We start from the raw sequence: 16,885 nt of genomic DNA, 5'->3' as shown, positions 1-16,885 counted from the left end.
ATGTTTTCAAAATAGCATAAACAAAAACATAGCTTTTAAATGCCCAATGAGAACTTGTTCACTGATAAAATTAATTGCTAGTTATAAGAAAATTTGCTCGAGCGGGCCCAGTAAAGTCTCCATTGGAGATTTTGTTGTTGCTGTGTTTGGCATATCGAATATGTCACGGGGAGCTTGCCGGGCTCGGGCTCTGCCGTGCGGGTGAGATACTCTTGGTAGCTTGCCGGGCTCTCCGAGAGGGGCGGAGGAATCGAACTCGGGTCGGCCATGTTGGCTGCATGCAAGGCAAACGCCCTACTGCTGTGCTATCACTCCGGCAATGACAGCTGCAGCAGCAACATGTAGCTTTCACAAGCACCTTTAAGACTTTACAAAAGTGGGTTGGTGCATAAATATTTAAATATTATTTAAATAGTCTTTACAATAGATGATAAAACTTGTAAAATTTAATTATATTTAATAACATTTAAAAGGATTGAAGAGGAATCTCTTTTTAAGAGAAAGCTAGAGCTAGGGAGGAAAATATTCAATCCTGTTTTCACTATAAACATTTCATTATTATTTGCTCAATATACTATTAGACTAGATGACTAGACAAAAGAAAACCTTTGCAGCATACATATAAAATTATCATTGACTGAACAATGCCTAGAGGTTACCAAGTTGCTGGACATCATTTGCTAGAACAATGAAAATTTAATGATTTTTAAAAAGAGCTAATATGAAGAGACACTGGAAATACATAAATACAATTTTGTAGTGGAGGAATACTGGTATTTTGATGTTGATTGTAAAAAGACAAATATTTAGTGAAGTGTGAAATTGTAACCCTAAAACTACTGAAGGTCAAGGCCACACTATTTAATATGCAATAGGAGAAATTTGGAAGTGCTTGAGTGAAAAGCACATGGCTTTGCTTGTGAGAAATTCTAGCTTGATAAACAGCACTACATGGCCTTTACAATCATTGAGGAAGGGATAGAGTTCCAGAGGTTCCATAATCTTGTGGTTATGCACTAAAAGGTCTGCAGCAACTTGGGACCCAGGGTTGAACAGGTGACTAGGTTGATCAATTATTGTCCTCTGAGCACTGCAAGGGTGTTGCCCCTCCATTCTGCAAAGAAAACAAACAAAAAAATGTTATTTTGTTCTAGAGATGAAGGTTAGCAAAAATAATTATGAAATTGGTAACCCTAGAAAATTAAATATATATAAACTATTTAGTTGATGTGACTTTCAATTGGACCCCAAAGAATCAGGAATGAAAGATACTGCAATGAAATTTATAAAGCTATTTTCAATGAAAGATACTGCAATGAAATTTATAAAGCTATTTATTTATTTCAGTGAAGCGGAAAAGGTTTTATAGATAAAAATTTAGAGAAATGTGAGAGGAGAACAAGAGAGAAACACACATTCAAGAGAAAACATGGGCTTTTACAGCATGGAAAAACAAAACAACAACATTTTAAAAGTTATTAAAAAAACAATTCTGAATAGGGTCTGGAAAACAGTACAGAAGGCAGGGTGTTTGCTTTGTATTTACCCAAACCGGATTTGGTCCCCAGCTCCCATATGATCTGCTGAGCACTTTCAGGAGTAATTTTTGAGTGCAGAGTCAGGAGTAACCCCTGAGCATCGGCTCTTGTGACCCAAAAATTTAAGATAAAAATTCAGAATATAACAAATAGGAGCTTATACAATGGTCAAACCCTGTGTATTTTGAAGTCTGATTGGGAAGTAAGGGAAGAGAACACACAGAAGAAATATTTGAAAATGTAATAGTTTTAACACATCATAAAATAGCACACAAAAACAAATGCATTCGTTGAACTAATGACACCAGTAAACAAAAATGTTAAAGAGATTCTTAGGAATAAGAAAAATTTACTATTGGGGCAAGAGAAGGCAAGTCACTTGCATGCAGCCAATGTTCAAACCCTGAACCCCATATGGTCCTCTGAGTCCAGCCAGGGGTATGAAGTAAGCCATTAAGTTAAGACCCAAAACAAAGAAAAATAAAGAAAAATTTACCTTTGTAAGATCTAGAGGGATTGTCCAGGAGGAAAGATACTTTTTATAAGAAGCTGTGATTGCCCAACCCTGGTTCAAATGCTTAATGCCACAGTAGTATATAATCCCCTAAGCACTTCCTGGCTCTCCTCAGAATATGGAGTCAGCAATAATGCCTTAGCACCCTAGGGTATTCCCTACCCTATCTAGAACATAAATCAAAAATAAAATACAGAAAAATTATGAATATAATATATGTTCAGTAGAACTGCCATATTTAAAAAATACAAAGAATATGAGAAGCTATTTTTCATAAAAGTAAAATAATTCAAAAGCAGGAATATAAACATTATATAAATGTAGAATATACTAAACCTTATACTAAATCTTTTGTCTGAAACAAAAATATTCACAGTAGCAGGTGTTTGGAGGATTATAATATAGAGAGTAAAAATAAAGAGCATTACTCTAATGCAAAGAAAGAGGAGTGAGAGATTAATGCTTCTTACATGGTATATGAAGTGCTATAATATGCATGAAGATAGAATCTTATAAATGTAAATATCTATAACCCAAATTATCACTAGAGGGAAAAGCTGTCACTTTATTCCTTTCAATTTGAGAGCTGATTGACACATATCAAATGGCAAAAAACCCCGCTGAGTATAGGTTGTCACTAAGAAAGTAGATAATTTTGACAATAGCTCTGTGTGTGTGTGTGTGTGTGTGTGTGTGTGTGTGTGTGTAGTAGAGACAGAGAGAGAGAGACAGAGACACGAACACACACACACACTCATACAAAGAGAAAGAGAATGAGAGAGAGAGAGAGAGAGAGAAAGAGAGAGAGAGAGATCCTAACTGAATGAGAAGGGTTTTGAACACAGTTGGGAAGTGATATTTTTAAAAAATATTTTTATCCAACTTTTAGACCTCTATTGGTATTATTAACCTGTTGATTCTGAAAGGTAATTGAAGGAATTCAGATCGATCTGTTATTACTTTATAGTCTTTATTCAAAGAATAAAAGGCATGGTCTGCTGGAGTTCTAGCTGATATTTTAAAGCGTTTGATCCTATAGTACTCTACGCAGTCTTCAGTATTTTTCAGAGCTATAATACAATTTATTCCTGCTTTTCCACATCTATTATATTCCCATTACATTAAAACATAAAATTAGAAATAAAATACTGTCTGCAATAAAATCAGAGTCTAAATCACTGACAGACATTCTAAGGAAATAAACATATGGTTTTAAAAAAAATACCTTCCCTGGGCATCCACTTGTAAGATAATTGAGAACAGACTGTAGGTCTAATTCATTGCTAACCACTCTTCTTTGCCTTCTATCTTAAACTGAATTAGTGCTAATGCAGCATTAAAAAATTATGCAGTGATGAGATAGCAGAATCTCAACCAGAATAATATGCTTTACATAGTTCTTATTTCTTTTTTGACAGCTGATAAGATATTACTTTTAAGAAGTACACAAATAAATCATCTTGGATTTTTAAAAGATATTCTTGAGATAAATTTTGAGATGATTTCATATTAGTGCAAGCACAATTTTGCAGTATATTTCATATTAATATAATTATATTTTATATTAGTTTAATAATTTAAAATATTCAGGAAGTTTTCGTGTACCTTACGTTATTGATCTAATACAAAGTTCAAAATCACAAACAGAACACATATCCACTTATTGATGTTTGGATTGTAAATATTGGCAAAAAGTCCCATAGCATCAAAATATAACTCAATTCATTAAAGTGATAATCAGTCTAGTTTAAGTTAACATATTTATATATGCACTTATATATAAATCAAATATTTATGTATTCATTCATATTTCTTTTCCCCCTATAAATTTTATACTTTTGACTTTAGTGTATCACCACAAAATACTAGTATTCAATGAATTTTTAAATTTATTGACTTTGGGGGACCATGATTTGCAGTTCTGTTACTGGAATGGTTTCATGCATAAAATACTCCAGCATTAGAATCTCTGCCAATGTCCCCTTCTCTCCACCATTGCCCCAGTTCTTCCTTCTATTTCTCCCATCCAGTTGACCTGCCTTGGTAAGTAATTGCTAAAGACAGGTTCAGTTTCTGTTGCATTTTGAGAGTAATTTTAGGATACACATTTGTACAGAAATTCGAAACAGAGTATAAATCAATACTTCTGAAAAAAGTGCTTTCCAGTAAGTAAGTAAAATTACTATCTTCCCAAATGTGTGAACATCTAAATGTTTAGTATATTTGAGATCATTTTATTAAATAATAATTTTAATTATATAACAAATTGTATTACCTATTTTTCCTTATAAATTTTAATAATGGATTATTATACCATTTTATTACAGCAACAAGTAATTTTGTTGCTGTGTAAGATCAGTGTGTCCTGTTTTCCAAATGGGTGCTAGTGGTCTTTTTCATGTTTCAGTTTTAAATTTTATTTTCATAAAGTTACTCACAATAATTGGTTACATTCAATAATTCAACACCAATCCCACCACCATTAAACCTTCCCACCACTATTATTTCAAAGTTTCCCATCACCACTCAAACCTTCCCCACAGGTAGATGCTAGATAATAAATTTTGTGTTGCTTGATATGAATGGTATAAGATGTTTGTTCAGGGTCTATCTCACAGTGATACAACAAAATGTTTCTAAAAAAAGAGTACGAGATATCGGGATTCTAAAAATTTTGATAAGTGGGATCTGGAGCTATCTCTGCAGTGAGCTGTTTGGTTCTGAGATTCATTTGTGAGACTCTGGTTTGTGACTGTTAATGAGCTTAAATGCACCTGGAGGCAGTTCATGGGTGTGACAGTCAGGATCTCAGACGTGAGGAGATGGGAAGGGACAGCCCAGTCCTGACCCTTTGAGTCACTGCCCCCCTCCCCATACCTGGGTTTTTCAGCAGATTTATTCTCTGCTTGTGGTCATTAGTATCCAATTTTTAAAATAAATTGCTCATCTGTTATTCTAGCACTGGAGTGATAGCACAGCAGGTAAGGGGTTTGCCTTGCATATGGCTGACCCAGCCGACAGGAATTCGATTCCTCCGCCCCTTTCGGAGAGCTGGGGAAACTACCGAGAGTATCTCGCCTGCACGGCAAAGCATGCCAGGCTCCCCATGACGTATTTGATATGTCAAACATAATGGCAAAAAGTCTCACAATGGAGACATTACTGGGCCTACTTGAACAAATCGATGAACGTGAGGACAGTGCTACAGTACTATTGTTCTAATTCATCTGCTATTTTGACTTTATAATTGCTTAAATATATGTAAAAACATATCAATTATTATTTTGACTTGATACTTTAACATTTCCATCCAGTCAAATGAGTAAAAGTATTGTACTAAAAGAGGAAGGACTAGATCATTCTTGATCCCAGTGTTCAGACAGGAAACAGTGAAGGGAATAAATCCAGGGGGAAAGAAAAGAAGTAACGTGTCAAAGGCTTGAGAATTGTTAATTGATATGTTGCTAAATATATGTGACTCAAATATGTACAACAACCCAGACTGATAATTTTCTTTTATACTCTTGAATACGGGTCAAAATTTTAGGCTTAAAAAATAATATAAACTTTGGGTTCAATTACAAGTACAGAGAATTTTATTTTCTGTTTCCCAGTTTAATAACTGATCTGATTCTTAGCTTGATTCTCCAAATTTAAGGGCAGTGTAATGAATTAAGAAAACTGTAGCAGCATGAAACCAATAAGATAAAATAGTTTTTCAGTTATACCAGTAACATGAGTGAAGGGTATAGCCATATACTCAAAACACCGATTCAATAGAACTGAAAGCATGAGATTCTTAGAACTTCAACCATTGAAGCTTTGTAATGTGCCTGTCAAATTGACAGGTGGGGATAGCATTGGAATTGGGATGGAAAGGGAATATGAAAACGCTGGTGAAGGGAAGTTGACACTGGTGGAGGAATCGGTGTTATTAAATGCCTAAAACGCAACTACCAGTAACTTTGTAAATCACGGCTCTAATAAAAATTAAAGAAAGAAGATTCTCATCCAGTCTTTTCCTAAGCCTAATTTCTATAGATTTTAATTTAAAATGCTTTTCTAATCATAATATTCCAGTCAGTTTACAATCAAGTATGTTATCTCAAGAAGCATAATCATGCTTATAATAATATTAGTTCACTTCACTGCATGACATGTTACAGAATTATTTGCCCTTAGATGCACCCACATTTCTCTCAATAACTTTTTCTTAATAGCAATCCTTTTTTCTTTTTTTTTTACAAATCACTTTTTTCTTGATTTATTCTATCGTCATGGACTTATGCTTCAATGTAGAATTACTAACCTACGGATTAAGTCATTAAAAGATGAATCTGTCATTTCTAAGGGTGAAAAAATGTGACATTTGAATTTAAAAAAAGAAGCAGGTCAAATATAGGCCAAGAAAAAAGACCATGAAAAAAATATACTCTGCAGCTTTGCCTTAAGATAATCATCTGATAATAAAGTGAATAATTTATTGTTAAATCTTAGTCATTAAACACTATTTTTGTGTGTGAATATGTCAGAAATTTTACTAGTTTTACAATTGAGAATTATTGCCTCTCCTTTATAATGTTATGTTTGATTATCAATTAAAAAGCTTGAACTATTACACAGTTTTTATAGAACAAATATTTTGCTAAATCCCTATAATTTCTTTGTTCATCACATTGCATGTTCTCATGTCCTATTAAAATTTGATTCAACATTTTCATCCTCATTTCTTTTACCTCAGCTTTTGCTCGTTCCCCACAATGAAATACATCAATACCATCATAAGTCAATTTAATACAGTGTTTTATTCACCCACACTTTGTGATTTCAAAGCAAATTTAAGAAGTCTTAAATAATACTACAATCATTTATTATAGTATATACTATAATCATTTGTTATAGTATTGGCATAAATCTTTCATCAGTTAAATTTGTCAGATGATGCTAAATATACAGAAAAATATTCTATCTAAAATAATCCTCATTTAAAAATTAAGACAGGAGCAGACATAGGTGTATAATGGATCAAAAATTTTAGAGTATCAAAAGACATGTTTCTTTAGGCCTTGGGCAGAGGTATGAAATATTGCACTAGTAAAATATTTGGAGTGGGCCATCAAATTATATAGGCTTCAGTTATTACATAATTTGGATCTTTCTCTTCCAAGAAATATAGTTGATGATTAGACTTTTATAATGCTTTAAATATATAGCTCCTACCCTCTAAAGCCATTCAATCTGTGAGAGAGATAGTAGTAGGGAAAAGATACTTGCCTTGCACATGGTTATTTCTGATTCAGTCCCCTTCAACCACGTTTGGTACCTAGAACACTACCACAGTGATTCCAGAACAAGACCCAGAAGTAAAGTTCTGGAAGGATGTGGCTCAAATTCTTTTGTGACAAAAACAAATACTTTTTTATACTAGTCAATAAAGGTTGAAATTTTAGACTGAGAATATAAGATAAGCTTTGGGTTCAATTAGAATTTTATTTTCTAATTCCCAATTGAAAAAAGTGATTTGATTCTTAGCTTGATTCTCCAACTTTAACAGCAGTGTCATTAATTAAGTAAGCAGCAGTAGTATCAAACTAAGGTAAAGGTAAAGGTAAAGGCCCTCCCGTTGATCGTCAATTTGCCATGTTGGCCGACCCAAGTTCGATTCCTCTGCTCCTCGCCCCTCTCAGAGAGCCCGGCAAGCTACCGAGAGTATTCGATATGCCAAACACAGTAACAACAAAGTCTCCAATGGAGACGTTACTGGGCCCGCTCAAGTATCAAACTGATAAAATAAAATAAAGTTTCAGTATAAGTAGTATAAACAAATTAATCCTATATTTAATAAGATATTGATATAAAATTAGATGAAAAAAGAACAATTGAATCGACATAAAATATAAAATGTTAAATATAGACAGAAGAATGAGTAATTTCAAAAAACAATGGTAAACTGAATTTTAAAACTTATTTAAAATTTGCCTATTCATATTTTAAAGGAAATGATTTTTAAATTTGAATTCAAATTTTAGAGGAAATGCCTTTGCACAAGCTAATGAGATCATGGTGTACTGTGTGTATTCATCTAACAAATTTACAACTTTTAATTAATTTTTATGTAAAATATAAAAAGTGAAATAACTGAAAATAAAGTATATACATACAGAGATGTAAGAAAAGAACAGAGCAATGCTTAATCCCAAATAAGTGTTGTAAAAATTGATTCTGGTTATAGGCTTTTCTTTTGAACCATTATTCCTATTAAGATTTCTCTGAAGCTATTGAACTAGCTATTTTTAGGGTTTTTTCTTTATTTGGGAGCCTAAAAGAGGGGATACAGCATATTAGACCAAATTGATTACATGGCTCATATGAAGTACACATAGTAGCCCTCAATAAGCATTTGAACAATAAATTGACCTTTCTATATTAAGTTAACTTTTAAAGAGCAAGTCATAAATTTAAAAAAAACTTGCACATAAATACTTCTGTTGTAAGCACAGTTATAGATGTTAACTTATTTGTTTTCAGAATCTGTTTCTTAATTTATGAACTTCATACACAGATCCTTATAATTCTGAACATTTTCTTTTACTCCCTGAAAATGTTGATCAAATCTAGGTAGTATTGCCATTTTGACAATGTTAAGACTACCTAGATTTGATCAACATTTTCAGGGAGTAAAAGAAAATGGGGGTGGGAGGGATATTATCCATGGTGGTGGAAAATGGGCACTGGTGGAGGGATGGGTATCTGATCATTGTATAATTGAAACCAAAGCACAAAAAATTATAAATCTACAACTGTAAAAAAAAATAAAATAAAATAAAGGGAAAAAAATAAATAAAAAAAAATCTAGGATTTCATTTGTTCTTTAAGTATATTAAAAACTAGCACATTAATTTATCTATTGTTTTTTAACATCTTCAAACTTATTTATGAAACAATGTTTCCCTTCTTCATAAATCCCAAAGTATTTTTCTGTACATGTATATCTGTGCTTATTAAGAAAGTGGCCTACAGCACCCGGTATTCCCAGGCGGTCTCCCATCCAAGTACTAACCAGGCCCGACCCTGCTTAGCTTCCGAGATCAGACGAGATCGGGCGCGTTCAGGGTGGTATGGCCGTAGGGCTGGAGCGATAGCACAGCGGGTAGGGCGTTCGCCTTACAAGCGGCCAACATGGCCGACCCGAGTTCGATTCCTCCGCCCCTCTCGGAGAGCCCGGCAAGCTACCGAGAGTATTCGATATGCCAGACACAGTAACAGCAAAGTCTCCAATGGAGACGTTACTGGGCCCGCTCGAGCAAATCGACGATCAACGGGAGGGCCTTTACCTTTACCTTTACCTTATTAAGAAAGTGATTGAGAATGAGAAATTGAGAACAAGAGAGATTATTCAATGACTGCTCTTGAAAATTTTTATTGTAATATAATTGAATTTATAATATATATTTGAATTTATATCCTAATATGTGATGACTCACATATAGTCAGAAAGAAATAATACTCTTTTAAAAAAAGCTCACACATATAAGACTGTTACTAACCCCATACTTAAAGAACTTGAGGCACAGAGAGGTTAAGGGTTGTATGCTTACAATTCTATAAATCTCTATATCAGTATACTTTACTGTAGTTTTATTGTGATAGTGTAATGCTTGCTAATATAAAGGCTGATAGAGTGGGACATCTAAATTATTTAACTTTTGGATATTTCATTTGTCAGAATCATTTATTTCTTGAATATATTGAAATAAAAACAATAAATTTCTATTTCTTCCAGTATAACAGACATAATCACGGTCCTCAATTGTTCATCGATTTGCTCAAGCGGGCCCAATAACATCTCCATCGTGAGACTTGTTACTGTGTTTGGCATATTGAATACATCACAGGTAGCTTGCCAGGCTTTGCCGTGCGGGCGAGATACTCTCGGTAGCTTGCCAGGCTCTCCGAGAGGGGCGGAGGAATTGAACTCGGGTCGGTCATATTGATTGCGTGCAAGACAGACGCCCTACCCACTGTGCTACCGCTCCATCCCACAGGCATAATATATATATAAAAGTGAATAATTACATGCATAACTCTTATTTAAGAATATTCTGTATTTTATAACTTTCCGCACATATGATACTAGAAGTAAAGACAGAAAGTCAAGCAAGTGAATATATATATATACATATATATACATATATATATATATATATATATATATACATACATGGGTTTCACTAGGTAGGATCTGCAGAAACTGACATTTCCCTGCTTTGGGGAAAAGTAGAGCCCTCTCCTCATACCGTCCTTCACAGACTAATAAATTACTTGAGGCTGCAAAAATCTGAGTCCCCAAGAGTAAATGCCATCAGCATAAATTTATTAATATAAAGTTTTCTGTCAAATGTAAGTCAGTGTAACATCTCATGCAGCTGATGAACATGAAAACTGTAACAACTACTTTTTGAAAGTTTATAGCAATATAGTAAGCTGAACTTCCATTTGATTATTTCTCTGAATCACAGGACTTTTCACATATTATTAACCATTTGTAATCAATAAAGATTCTGTAATACAAACACCTAGAAACCAGATATATTTTTATATATTTATATATTTATATATAACAATATATATATAACAATAAAATCCTGGGAACAAAATGCACATCAAATCATATTATATAGTATAAAATTATGGTATGCAGTGGCAAAGGAATATTTTTAGCAAAGATTCATAAATATAATTAGATACAACAGCATGGGTAGATTTCAAAATCATTATACTGATTTGATGAATAAAATACAAAGAATGCATCTATTATTTTTAACATTTTTTAATTAGGCTAAACATTTTATTTTAGCAGTAGAGTATTAAATGTGCAGTTTAGGATAGTACTAATTTCCTGGGGGAAGTAAGAGTTATTTTAAGAGGAAGCACAAAGGGTTTCTAAGGTACTTTAAAACATTCTATTTGTCCTTGTAGAGGGTAATAACTTAGCTATTTTTATTTAAATTGAATATATTCAAAGTTTTGTAATATAGCATATGTCATAGAAAAATAAAATGTTAGTAATTTAAAAGATGAAGTGTAAATAGAATATTTAGCAGGAATAGCTGGATGAATGAGCATGTCAATGGTTCTAATGGGAAGGTTTCTCTCAAAGAATTTAGTGTATGTTTGAAAGTGTGCTAAGGAAAAAAATGAAGAAAGAGAAGAAGGTAGAGTAGAAATATTAAGTATGATAGTGCTACAAAAAATGTTTATTTTTAATTTTTAAATGTTATTCTATAAAAAGTTTTCATCAAAATACTATTATACTGACATTAGATAAAGGTTCATAAAAATGAATATATATGGAGTAGAAAAAACACCAAGAAAGTATACTGGAGTCTAATTGTCTCTTTTTTGATAGCTATATAAACAAGATAGAGGTTATTTACCTGTTCGCCTAACCATGTATCTATAAACATACTGAGAGTACAAAAAATACAAAGGCAGCCTAAAAAATAGTAGTGAAAAGAATATAAGAGGATTCACCTAAGGCATTAAAGGTCTGTCCTTTCTGAGATGTTGGTATGCAAAGATTAGAATGTTTTTAATTATTAAATTGAGAGATACTTATAAGGCTTCATCCCATGCATGCCTACAGAGGCACTTCATGGTCCTGAGCACTGTGTGGCTCCCAGGATGGTTGGGCCTAAGCTGCACCATCTTACTTACCACACAACTAAGCTGTGCTTTTTGCTGAGAAAGGCCCATGTATCCTCAAAGAGATGCTTAATAATTCCCCTTATTCATATTTAAAATAAAATAAAATAATGTATTTATGTATTTGTTCATTTATTGAAGCTGTTTTTTTTTTTTTGCAGTTGGGTAAGAAAGATCGTACAGTGGATAGGGACTTATCTTGTACACTGCCAACTCTGATTTGATCCTCAATACTAACTATGGTCCTCCCAGCCCCATCAGTAGTTATCCTTGAGTTCTGAGTCAGGAGTAATCCCCAAACTTCACCAGATTTTTCCACCACCCACCAAAATAGCATTTATTTTTGCTGTTAATTTGACAAGATTATTGCTTATGACAGCAAAATGTTTCATTGTGTCTAAACCACCATTTCTTTTTCTCTCTCTTTTTTTAAGAGACATTCATTAAGGCAATATGATTGACAAAATATGGCAGCCATGGGTGTTTAGCAGATCTATGCTCAGGGCTGTGGACTCAGCAAACATTTAGTCTGACACCCCAGTGGTCAGCCATAGAATATGATGTTTCCTGGGACCATTTTGAGGAACCCAAATAAGTAGTAGTAGATCACATTGAAAAGCTTTGATAGGAATGAAGACAGTACCGAAAACAGTGGGGTCACCTAGGAAGTTCTCTCATTGTAGAGCAGTAAAAATAGTCAGCTGGAGAGTTTACAACATGCACAGTGAGAAAGTGGTGCAGAATCCTACCATATTCAGAGAGCCAAATAGTATCCCTGAAGACTCAACCAGTACTAGCCAGATATGTAGCACAGTAGCACTGTCTTCCTTTTGTTCATCGATTTGCTTCAGCAGGTACCAGTAACGTCTTAATTGTGAGACTTGTTGTTATTGTTTTTTGGCATATCAAATACACCACAGGGAGCTTTTAGGCGGGATACTATTGTAGCTTGCTGGGCTCGCGGAGAAGGACAGAGGAATCAAACCCAGGCCAACCACATGCAAGGTAAACACCCTACAGGCTGTCCTATCACTCCAGCCCAGTCAGATATGTTAAACTTTCAAATTAGGACTTTAACATGGAAATGTGGAATATGTTTAATCATTTCAAAGAAACAATGGAATGGACAGCCAATAACACATTAAAGAATATGATAGCAGAAATGAGAAAGTTATAGCAGAACTGAAAGAGATAAAGATTTTGGTAGGTGAAAAGAAAAACTCAATGGAAGACCTTGACATTAGAATAACAGTAGCTGGAGGCAAAATCAGTGAGTTCCATACCACAGAAGAAGATATTTTTTTTAAAAAAGTCTTAAAATAAATGAACAGTAGAAAAGAGAACTCTGGCATGAATTCAAGAGGAATATAAGAATAATCAGCTTCCCAGAGACCCAAGAAATCAACTTTGATAAAGAATCATTGGTCAAACAGATCATCACTGAGAACTTTTTCAGAAGTGATGAGTGCATGCACACAGACTCAAGAGGCCTGAAGGATAACAGCTAGAAGAGAACCAATAAAAGGACTCCATATATATCCTAATCAGAGTTATGGAAGTCATTGACAGAGATAGAATACTGAAAGCATCAAGATCAATGGGGAAACTGTGTACAAAGGAGTTTCCTAAAGATTTCTCAAACAAGACCCTATAGGCCTGAAGACAAGGGTATTAAATGTATTAAAAAGCACACAAACACGCACATACACCAACAAAAACAACACCAAAATGAAACAAATGACTCGCCAAAATTACTTTACCTAGACAGAGTTTTGCTCAGATTTGAAAAAGCAATAAAGAAATTAACAGAATAACAACAATTTAGGAAGCTCATAGATTCAGAACCATCTTTACAAGAAGAGCTAAAGGGGCCACTGTAAGACAAAACAAATACGCCAGATTTCTACAAAAGTATGGCACAAAACTCCATGAGAGTAATCTTACTCAATATCAATGACGTAAATGCACCAATGAAGAAATACGGAGTGCTAGGGTGGATTAGAAAATTGAATTCAACCTTCTGCCCACTACAAGAAACACATTTTGATAGGAAAGGTAAACACAAACTATTGGAAAACAATGTTACAAGAAAACAATCTCTGTAAAATGACCAGAATGACCATACTGGTAAAAGATAAGATCTATTTCAGGAATTAAAAAGAAACAGAGAGAGGAATGGCTGGAACATATTGAAGCTCAATAAAGTTTCCTTTTTTACTTTCATCAATGCCAGCACTCATTAGTCTCATTATTTTTCATAAATACCAGTCTCTGTGAGACGGTGTGATATCCACTGTGTTTATTTGCATTTCCTTACTTAGTTGCAATACAGAACATTATTAGATTGTGAAACACTTATAGAATATCACTTTTGACCACGTATATTTCTTCTTTGAGTGAGTTCTCACTTTTTGATTGGATTGGATTAGTTTTCCCTTGAAAATTACTACCAGTGCTTTATATATCTAGTATACTCTATCTTAGTAGAAAGTTTGCCAGTTGTGGCTTGGAGGATAAAGCAGGAAAAACCCACTTGAAAAATGGTAGAGGAAAGTGATCACTGACAAGGATGAGATTCTGAAAGAAGATAATGTGATATGCATGATATTCAATCAGAAACAGAATTGGAAACGTACCGTGTCTTAAAGGGAAGGGAAAAATGAAAAAGTCGACTCACAAGTAAATCTCTGAAGAAAGCAACACATTGCAGAGATGTCTCCTTACCCTGTACCAGGGTGACTTCAATGGGAAGCCTCATAGTGGTACATGTGTGTCCCTCCACCTGCCCCAAAAGAAACCCAGCAGCCACAAATCTCCAGAACTCAATTAGAGAGGAAATCAAAAGATTCCTGGAAACAAATGAGAATGATTACATGAGCTACCAGGTCTTTTAGGATATAGCAAAGTGGTATTAAAAGGAAAATTCATAGGTATGCAAATTTTCACAACAAAGAAAGGGATCATATGAATAAGGTAACAGTACAGTGTAAGAAAATGAAAAATGACCAACAGAAGGATACCAAAAAAAGGCAGAGAGAAGGAAATAATAAAACACACCAAAAATTTATGAGTGGAATTTAAAAAATCTAACAATAAAATCAAGAGCTAGTTCTTTAAAAATAAACAATAATGGTAACCCACATGACAGAATTACAAAGAAAAATAATTCTAATCATCTGAATTGCAAATGAAAGTGGTACATTATAAAAGGTACCATAGAAGTTCAAAGAATAAGTAGATACTGCTTTGAAAATCATTATGGATAAAACAAGAGAAACTAGTAGAAATGGTCAAATTTTTGAGTCCTATTACCTCCCAAGCTGAACAAATATGACAAGAAATAAACAAATGGGCCTATCACTATTGAAGGCATAAAAATGGTAATCAAATGTCTCCCCAAACCCTACCCCTCTCAAAAAATAAACAGACTCAGATGCTTCACATGTGAGTTATTTCAAATTGTTTCAGAAGTGTTATTACCAATATTTCCAATCCTTTTCAGGCAATTAAAGAAATGCAAATATTTCCAGACAGTTTCTATGAAGCAAATACTCCCCTGGTTTCAAAAGCAGAGACATATTAAAAATGGAAATTTACAGACCAATATCCCTGATAACCATAGATGCAAGAAACTTCAATAAAACACGAGCAAATCTAATCCAACAACTCATCAAAAAATATTCCATGACAAAGTGAAATTTATCTCTGGGACCGAAAAAGGTTTTACATAGACAAGTCAGTCAATGTAACATACCATACCAATACAAGATAAATATAAATCATGTGATCATATCAATAGATACAGACAAAGAATTTGACAAGATCGACAACCATTCATGGTAAAAACTCTCAAAAAAAAAGGTAGTTGAAGGAACTTCCCTCAATTTAGCCAGTGTCAGTTATTGCAAGCCTAGAGCAAACATACTCAGAAAAAAGCTGAAAATCTTCCTAAGATTAGGCACAGGACAAGTTTTCCTACTTTCTCCACTTCCACTAAATATAGTATTCGAAGTACTTTTTATACTATTAGGCAAGACAAATATATTAAGGGCATCCAGATCAGAAAAGAAGAACTCAGAGTTTCACTATTTGCAGATAACATGACACTATATCATAAAACACCAAAGATTACAAAAAAGTCACTAGAAACAATATATTTGTGTAGTAAAGTGGCAGCTATAAAAACAACATGCAAAAGTCCATAATTTTCCTATAAGCAAATAAAGAAATGAGAGAGATGTCAAAAAAGTCCCACTCAGAATTGTGCATCAGAAAAATAAAGTACCCAATTACTGGCTTAACTCAAGAGGGGAAAGACATATACTAATAAAACAACAAAACACTTTTTAAGGGAATAAAATAATACATTAGAAAATAGAAAAATATTGCCTGCTCATGGGAGACATTGTCAAAATGGCAATACTCCCATAGTATTATAAGGATTCAATGCAGTCTCTATAAGGAATCTCATGACATATCAAATAGATAAAACAAGTCTGATAGTTATATGGAACAATATCCACTCCCTGAAAATGAAGATGGAAGGCATCACTTTCCCCAACTTTAAACTACATTACAAAGTAGTAAATAAAACAGCATGATACTGGAATATGATAGGTCCTCAGATCTACGGGTAGAATTGAAAACCCAGAGACAGATTATAGGTATATGGTCAGTTAATTTTTGATAAAAGAGCAAACAATATGAAGTGGAACATGGTGGCTGGAGTGATAGTACAGAGGGTAGGGCATTTGCCTTGCACACAGCTGACCAGGGTTCAATCTCTGGCATCTCATATGCTCTCCAAAGAACTGCCAGAAGAAGTAATTCCTAAGTGTAGAGCCAGGAATAAACCCTGAGCATCACTGAGTATGATCCAAAAAGCAAAAAACAAAACAAAAAAACCCAAAAATAAATTTTAACAAGGAAATTGTCCTCAACAAGTAGTACTGAGTCAACTGGTTGGCCACTTGCAAAGAAAAAGAAACCCTAAGACATGTCTCTGGTGGCATGCACAGAAGCCAAATCAAAATGGATTAGGTACCTTGATATCATGTCTGAATGTATAAGATATATAGAGAAAACTGTAAGCAGAGCTCTATGTAGGGCTGAAGTTTGAGTCATTGTT

The 16,885-nt window shown here is 33.9% G+C and overlaps 1 non-coding gene and 1 pseudogene across 1 annotated transcript; one reads left to right on the top strand and one right to left on the bottom strand.

Moving 5' to 3' along the window:
• LOC130033636 (nucleolar and spindle-associated protein 1-like) overlaps positions 1 to 16,885 on the top strand; it is an 81,208-nt pseudogene that overhangs the window by 3,880 nt on the left and 60,443 nt on the right.
• Positions 9,064 to 9,182, bottom strand: LOC130033794 (5S ribosomal RNA). The gene has a single exon (XR_008793982.1). It is a non-coding gene; the product is annotated as a 5S ribosomal RNA (ribosomal RNA).

Source organism: Sorex fumeus, unplaced genomic scaffold, assembly GCF_029834395.1.
Source record: "Sorex fumeus unplaced genomic scaffold, SorFum_2.1 ptg000054l, whole genome shotgun sequence".
Taxonomy (NCBI): Eukaryota; Metazoa; Chordata; class Mammalia; order Eulipotyphla; family Soricidae; genus Sorex; species Sorex fumeus.
Note: the sequence above shows the minus strand (reverse complement) of the source record. Positions and strands in the feature narration are given on the sequence as shown.